The 8,345-nt window shown below is 43.6% G+C and overlaps 1 long non-coding RNA gene across 1 annotated transcript; it reads left to right on the top strand.

The window, feature by feature from the left end:
• Positions 1-244: 244 nt before the first annotated feature.
• LOC143414946 (uncharacterized) lies at positions 245-8,018 on the top strand. Its single transcript, XR_013095550.1, has 2 exons — positions 245-5,799; positions 6,951-8,018. It is a non-coding gene; the product is annotated as an uncharacterized LOC143414946 (long non-coding RNA).
• The last annotated feature ends 327 nt before the right edge of the window (positions 8,019-8,345 follow it).

Here is an 8,345-nt window from a genome sequence, read left to right as displayed (position 1 = left end):
AATGGCCAAATATATGTCACGTGCCCTTTAAGGATAACTCTCACAAATTAACCTAAAGTAGTGTCACAGTGCACAGTAACAATGATTCAGATCAGCTATCATCAATTCAATCATCGTCAGTTCAGTCATGTTGTACAACATTAAAATATCAAGTTTCAAAGGTCAAAGTATCAATATCCAAAATTTCACAGTATCAAGGTTCAATACTTATTTGTAACCTGCAGTAACATTAAAGATTATCTACAAGGTTGCAAACATTCAGGAATTATAGTCACCATATAATTCACTTTCATTGTAAACATTAATTACATCCATCAAAATAACTCACTGTACATATATATCTAATCACAAATAAACAAGTATATTACCCCTTTTAAGAAATGGATGCCCACGGTTGTGAGTGCGGCTTCTTGCTGTACATGGGTGGATGGTTGTAAATCACATCACAGATGCCAAAAACCTCTCAAACCAAGCCCCCTTGCCGGTGATGCTGTGCGCAACCTCGTGACGGAGTCAAGCATATTCAAAACACCCCCTCACCTCCCGTGTCAAACTCAAATGTCAGCCTATTTCATGTGTCACTTTTGGAGCAGTTGCCATCCCGACGAGCCATGGAGAAGTTCGTGTTTGTGTTATTTTACTTATTTGGTGTTCTGGTGTGTTTGGGCACCGGTCAGCACCATCGTGTTGAGCACGTGTTGGACCGTGGACACACCGGATTCAGTGGGAGAATAACGGTCAGGTGTACAGTTTACTGAGCACTGGGACTCAGTATCGTTTACCAGCACAGACACGGAGACGCGCTCAGCTTCTATTGAGAGCAAACAACCAAGTGAACCCTCCGGCTGCGTCCAGTAGACGAGACACACCGTCTGGGCCGGGAGCTTTCCGAGCATTCAGACTCTTAAACTGCTTCCTCGCATCTGCTTCATGAATATGAAGGGTTGTGGTGGGAGGAGGTGGTGTGAAATCCTCTTTTGTGTGGGGTGAGGAGGGGGGTGTTGTAAAAGTCCCCAAGAGCAATGATGAGAGAGTCCGGGAATGTCCGCTCCATGTGCAGTATCTGCTCCGCGAGTGCGCACTGAGCTGCCTGCGCATCCGCATCTGGCGGGATGTAAACAGCGGCCAAGATGAATGAAGCAAACTCCCGCGGAGAATAAAACGGTTTGCAGTGAATAAAAAGGTATTCCAGAGAGGAAGAGCAGTGCTGAGCAATCACTGTTACATCTGTGCACCAGCCACTATTAATGTAGAAGCAGACACGTCCACCTGTGGTCTTACCAGAGAGAGAGGCCTGCCGGTCCGCGCGCAGCAGATGAAAGCCCTCCAGCTTGAGCGCGCTGTCCGGGATGTCCTCACAGAGCCACGACTCCGTAAAACACAAGACACAGGAGGAGGCAACGTCTCTGTTCATGCTTCTCATCAGGGCCAGCTCGTCCATCTCATTCCTGAGTGAGCGTACGTTGGAAAGGAAGATCCCAGGAAGAGCAGTTCGCAGTCCGCGTCTCCTCAGACGCACGAGTGCGCCGGCTCGCTTTCCTCGCTTTCGGCGTCTCACTTTCCTGATCAGAGTCTGCAGTAAATCTGCCGCAGATGCGACAAATATTGGAAGTAAATCCACAGGTGTTGTAGTCCTGTAGTTAAGAAGCTCTTCTCTAGTGTAAGAATATCCAGAGGAGTGCCCAGACACAGAAGTTATGCACAAAAACAAAACAGAAGTAACGCACTGAAGCACCGGGGCATCCATACGCGGCGGCGCCATCTTGGAACAAGGGACTTGTCTTTGAAAGGTAGAGTGTTAATTACTAAAGCTGAAGGGATATCCCGATGAACATATGCTGCTCTCTCCTTACATCTGGATAAGAAAAGTAGTAAAGATATTGACCGTATGCTCTTTAATTTTATATGGAAAAACCGTACGCACTATATTAGAAAAACTGTTGTGATGAATAAGTACGAATCAGGTGGGCTTAACGTCTTAGACTTTTCTACTTTAAATAACACTTTCAAAATTAATTGGGCCAAACATTTTCTTAAAACCCTACCTGTTAGGTATTTTAGTACCATGGGAGCATTTACTGGATATTGTTTTATAGTGACATCATGCAGGAAAACTCTGTCATTCAATAAGGCCCCTTTGTTTCAGTGTTTTTCTCTTTGACCCAAGAATTGATGTGTGAGAATCACAGGCTGGTACAAGGTTGAAATACCACAGAGATCACTCCCTCAGCTACATTAGTTTCTTAATCTTTTAGACGCCTGTTGAAGGCCAAATGGTTTGTTTCAGATTTCACTAATGTAAGAACTCTTCGTTTTGTGCCTTGAAAATATGTCGCTGAGATAATCACAATTGTAGCTGAACTAATAAACTACACAAAGGATGCTTCTTCACCCAAGGGCAGGAAGACGCTGCCTTATCTTGGTCTGTACTGGTTTGAACTGATAATCTGCTGTCTCATGAATTTTACCCTCTATATAAACTGTTGTACTTGTGAATAAAGTTGAGTCACTTTGGGAAGACAATCTAAAGCAGTCTCTGTTTTCTTGTTCTCCCAAGCTGCTCCCGAGCTCGTACTAACACGCTGAATGGCATGCTTGAATATTACTTGAGAATATATTTGACTGTGTTACAGACTAAGGGACATTCTCTGCTGATAGGTGAAGGTACATTCTCTGCTGATAGACGTCCACGCCTCGGAGGAAGCCGATCCACGGAGTAGGCCCTGGAAACAGTTTCCTTCAATTTTGGTGTCAGAAGTGGGATCCTGACGAAGGTAGGCACTTGTCTTTTTATTTTAATAAGACTGTGTTATGCCTTTCTCAGTGATCCACATAGAAACGGGATACGCTGACGAGGCCTTCTTCAGTGGCCCACATAGTAACAAGTGGGATACACTGAGGAGCCTTATTTAGTGGCCCACATAGAAACACAGGAAGTTGCCTGTTGTTTTGTAAAATAAAAGCAGAAAGGACACAGGAAGTTGCCTGCTGTCATAAACTAAGAAGTTGCTCACCAGCAGAAAGGACACAGGAAGTTGCCTGGGGTCATAAAACGAGAAGTTGCTCGTTAAAAAGTGAGAAGTTGCTCACTAAAAACATAAAATTGCTAGCAAAAAATCAAGTAACCTCAGGTGTGCCACAGCAAAAATAGATACTAACTTAAATCCTTCAAAGCGTCTAAACCCCTCTGGAAATCACTGACCATGGGTCAGAATAATTCAAAGACCTTAGACGGGTCCGATAAAAACTCAAAATTAACTGTAAAACCGAAAAAAATAAAATATAAAATCACAAATAGCGGCTCAGTACGACTCCCACTTCCGGTTACGTTTAACCCACGCTCGCGAATCAATGAAGACTTCCATGATTACGTATCCAGAACATGCGGAAGTGCTTACGTGACTGATTTCGTCTCGAACTTAAGAACTATAACTTTAATGCATCCTAATGTATTTCCGGAGCCCTATCCCGAACGATTATCGCCAGAAAACAGGTCAGTAGAAATGTTAAATACTATTTGTGATAAGAAAAGTAGGCTGATTAAAAAGTCCTGTAAAAAATATATGATAGAATGTCGTGATGTGACCAATCGCATGCTACCACTATGGAAAAAAGGACCCGAGCCAGACGTAAATGCTTTAAATCAAGCCAGTGTAGGCTCTAGTAAATCCACTGCAGAAAAAACTAGCCTTATATGCCCATCCGTTCAACCTACGGCTCCGCCGCCTTATGATGAAAAAACAGAATTAATAGCTGCTGCGGCGGCTGCACGTCATCAGCGCGTATATCCTGATTTAACAGCAGAATCCCAAAAGAGTGAGGAAGGCACTGAAATGACACCTAAATCAGAAGAAGATGACTGGTTTAACCTAGATCAAAGACAGGAACGAGAATACACTGAACGAGAAAGAGAGTTACAGGAACATAAAAAGCAAACAAAACAGTTAATGACAGAGTGTGAGGAAATCATGAAAGACCCTTTAACTGAACGTACGGAAGCCGAACTGCAGGAAGCCGTTTCTGTCATAGATAATCATGTTCAGCGCCACACTAGAGTAGCGAATGGTTTAACTGTGCCAAAAGCAATAACTAACACCAGAAATTTAATAAGGAACTACTTAAAGCAGAAAAAAGAGGAAAAAACTCAAGAGGGCCCCCACAAAAACACCCGTTATAAAGAAAAGCAGGGATCACAATTTAATGACGTCAGCACCTCCCTCCCGTTCATGATAATAGGGGACATGTGTTGCATTCAACCCCCTAAAATTTCAGAGTTAGCAGCAACCATTAAAGAACTTCCCGATCCTCTACAAAATCCTACAGCCTTTGTTTCTGCATTACAGAGAAGTACCAGATACCACCACTTGGGTGGGCCTGACTATAGATATATATTATGTCAACGAATCCCAGGTGTGACTGAATCTCAGCTTATTGAAGAAGTAGAGGAACTAGACCCTAAAAACGACCAAGCAGCCAACACCACCTCGTTTTTGTGGATAAATGATGACAAAATCACAGCCTTTTTTCAAAATCTAAAGAGATTTCTGCTCACAATGTCTAGAGATAAAATTGATTTAAATGCAGTAACCATGTGTAAGCAAAAGCCAGATGAATCCATTCTAGTGTTTATGAAACGTTTCACACACTGCTGGACTAATGAGGCATGCATGCCTGAAGGAGGAAATGATCAGATTTTCATAACAACATTCTTAAACAATATTCATCCAGAATGTTCACAACTATTGAAGCTGACTGCCACTGATAATCTCTATGACATGAAAATAAAGAACTTTATCACACTTGTCAAAACAAAAGCTGGTGCAGATCTTTTCCCCAACAGCACGAAGGCTAAAAGTGTTAAGATGTTGTTGAACTTTGATGTTGAAGGCTCAGAGGAAAGTGAAAAAATGATGTATGCAGGGGCCCCGTCCCCTCAACAAGCGCAGCAGGGAGATTTCAGAAGGAGAGATAGGAGTGGAGACGTATGTTTTTATTGTGGAAAAATAGGACACTGGAGGACGGAATGCAAATCAGCAGCAGGTAGATCTCAACCACAGAACACAGGACCAGCTCCTGCCACTAGGCGTAAGCAGAGCTCTTACAGACAAGGTAACTGGCAACGCAGACAGGAATCACATCAAAATAATGGCCCCTTTGCACTTAGGCAGCAACCTTATAATCCACATTTTAATCCCCACCCATATGATAACGAAAGACTGGACCGACAATAGGGAGGCCCAGGTGATGATGAGGGACAGTGTGAAGCACTACACACGATGCTGCATTTGCAATTGTCCCGTAACACAGAAAGCTTGCCCATGTTAGATATAGAGATAGGTGAAAAGACTTATTCCTTTTTAGTTGACAGTGGAGCCACTAAAAGTTCACTGTCTGGAAAATTCTATAGTGGGCCTGTTTCCTCTGTGTGCATCAACACCATGGGAATAAACGGAACTCTAGTGCAATGCCCCAAAACTCATTCTCTAAAAACACGCTGGGGCCCAAAACCAGATGAAATTACATATCATCCATTCATAATTATTCCAAACTTGCCTGTGAATCCATTAGGCAGAGATTTAATGGCAAAAATGAACTTGTGTATTTCATTTAACACAAAGGGTGAAATGTTTGCAGATACTGATAACAGCTATGTTTTCTCTGCCCTATGCACCGACACCATGGAGAAGGAACAGCCTCTGTGTCAGCTGGACGCCTCAGCGGAGAATGAACTCAATATCCATCTGACTGGTATCCCACGTCACACACTGTGCCAAACACGTGTACAGACACCGTTACCAGGTAGCCCCATGCCTGGAAGCCACATATTTGTTTCTCTCACACTGTTCAACAACATCATAACTGCTCACACCAGTGAAGGCCAAACAGTGGTTTTGTCACATAACTCAGACATAGGCTATGACATCACTGCACCATGTCGACACATAGATCTAACCTACCCCATACACTGTACTATCTCTGCTGTCACATTGCCAGCTGAATATCAAAACATGACATTATGGTCAAGAGGTGAGAATGATGTAGGATTTATTGACTGTACACCTTATCATGCTCAGCTGAAAAACAACAAGCCGGTATATGTCAAGCAATATCCCATTTCCGCTGAAAAAGCCGCAGCCTTAGACATCATCATAGGAGATTTATTGACAGCTGGAGTAATAAAGCCCACAGTATCTCCATATAACACTCCTGTCAATCCTGTGCCAAAGCCTAACAAACCTGGCGTATGGCGTTTCACACAAGACTTAAGGCAAGTTAATGCAGTCATTAAGCCTCTGCCACCTATTGTCCCAGATGTTCCCAGCATACTGACATCTATTCCAGCAACAGCTACACATTTTACTGTGGTGGATTTGTGCTCCGCCTTTTTCTCAGTACCTGTGCATATAGACACACAGCCGATATTTGCTTTTACACATAGAGATAAGCAGTACACATGGACTCGCTTACCCCAAGGCATGGTAGACAGCCCTGCGGCTTTCTCAATGGTAGTACGTGCTACCCTGGACGGCTTCACTCCTCCAGAGGGCTGTACTCTGATCCAGTATGTAGATGATCTCCTCCTCTGTGCTGAAAGTGAAAAACTATGTCAAACTGCCACACACATGCTACTCCAGCACCTCCAACAGACTGGCCACAAAGCATCAGCAAAGAAAATGCAGTACTGTCAGACTTCTGTTCAATATTTGGGATTTACACTGTCTCACGGACAACGTTCTATGACTACAGACAGGGTCAAAGCTGTGACCTCTGTCCCTAAGCCCACTACACAGAAAGAAATGCTGTCTTTCCTAGGCATGGTGAACTATTGCAGACAGTGGATACCAGACTGTTCTTTTCATGACCACATTCCGCGTGAATGCTGCAAAAAAGACAAGCCTCCTCGAATACTGTGGTCCACAGAAATGACTGCCTCTTTCAATGCATTACAGGGAGCGCTGACCTCCGCCCCTTGTTTGGGTCTGCCTGACTACCACTTACCGTTCCACCTGTACGTCACAGAGAACGGCACAACCTGTGCAGGTGTATTGGCCCAAGAGCATGGCTGTGGCTACCGTCCAGTAGCCTTCTACTCAAAGGTGCTGCCAGCAGTAGTTCAGGGGATGCCGGCCTGCCTGAGAGCAGTAGCAGCTTGCTCTATCATGATAAGGGACTGCGAGAAGCTCACACTCTCACATGACACTATTCTACACACCAATCACCAGGTCACGACCATTCTAGCAAACATAACTACACAACACATGACCGCACAACGTCGCTCAGGTTATGAAGCTACACTAACTTCAACAGCAAATCTCACTATAAAAGCAAGCAGCACACCCAATTCGCCAGCACACTTACTCATTCGTATGCTGTGTTCCTCTGACCGACAGGATGGTTCAGACGACCCTGACGATCATGATTGTATGACACGTATACAGGAATCCACAGCACCACGCCCAGACTTAGAGCAGACACCAATCCCAGACTCAGTCATTGTTTATGTGGACGGGTCCTGTTCAAAACCAAATGACAACTTATTTCTTTGTGGCTATTAGTACCATGGGAGCATTTACTGGATATTGTTTTATAGTGACATCATGCAGGAAAACTCTGTCATTCAATAAGGCCCCTTTGTTTCAGTGTTTTTCTCTTTGACCCAAGAATTGATGTGTGAGAATCACAGGCTGGTACAAGGTTGAAATACCACAGAGATCACTCCCTCAGCTACATTAGTTTCTTAATCTTTTAGACGCCTGTTGAAGGCCAAATGGTTTGTTTCAGATTTCACTAATGTAAGAACTCTTCGTTTTGTGCCTTGAAAATATGTCGCTGAGATAATCACAATTGTAGCTGAACTAATAAACTACACAAAGGATGCTTCTTCACCCAAGGGCAGGAAGACGCTGCCTTATCTTGGTCTGTACTGGTTTGAACTGATAATCTGCTGTCTCATGAATTTTACCCTCTATATAAACTGTTGTACTTGTGAATAAAGTTGAGTCACTTTGGGAAGACAATCTAAAGCAGTCTCTGTTTTCTTGTTCTCCCAAGCTGCTCCCGAGCTCGTACTAACACGCTGAATGGCATGCTTGAATATTACTTGAGAATATATTTGACTGTGTTACAGACTAAGGGACATTCTCTGCTGATAGGTGAAGGTACATTCTCTGCTGATAGACGTCCACGCCTCGGAGGAAGCCGATCCACGGAGTAGGCCCTGGAAACAGTTTCCTTCACTACCTCTATCTGGAACTTTATACCATACCACATTTTCTCTCGTTTTGGTGGCTTTACTTTTATTTGAAATTGTAATTACAATGTTGAGAAAGTCCCTGTAAAGCTTT

Source organism: Maylandia zebra, linkage group LG23 (genome assembly GCF_041146795.1).
Source record: "Maylandia zebra isolate NMK-2024a linkage group LG23, Mzebra_GT3a, whole genome shotgun sequence".
In the NCBI taxonomy this organism is placed as follows: Eukaryota; Metazoa; Chordata; class Actinopteri; order Cichliformes; family Cichlidae; genus Maylandia; species Maylandia zebra.
The sequence above is the reverse complement of the archived record's forward strand: the minus strand, read 5'-3'. Positions and strand labels throughout refer to the sequence as shown.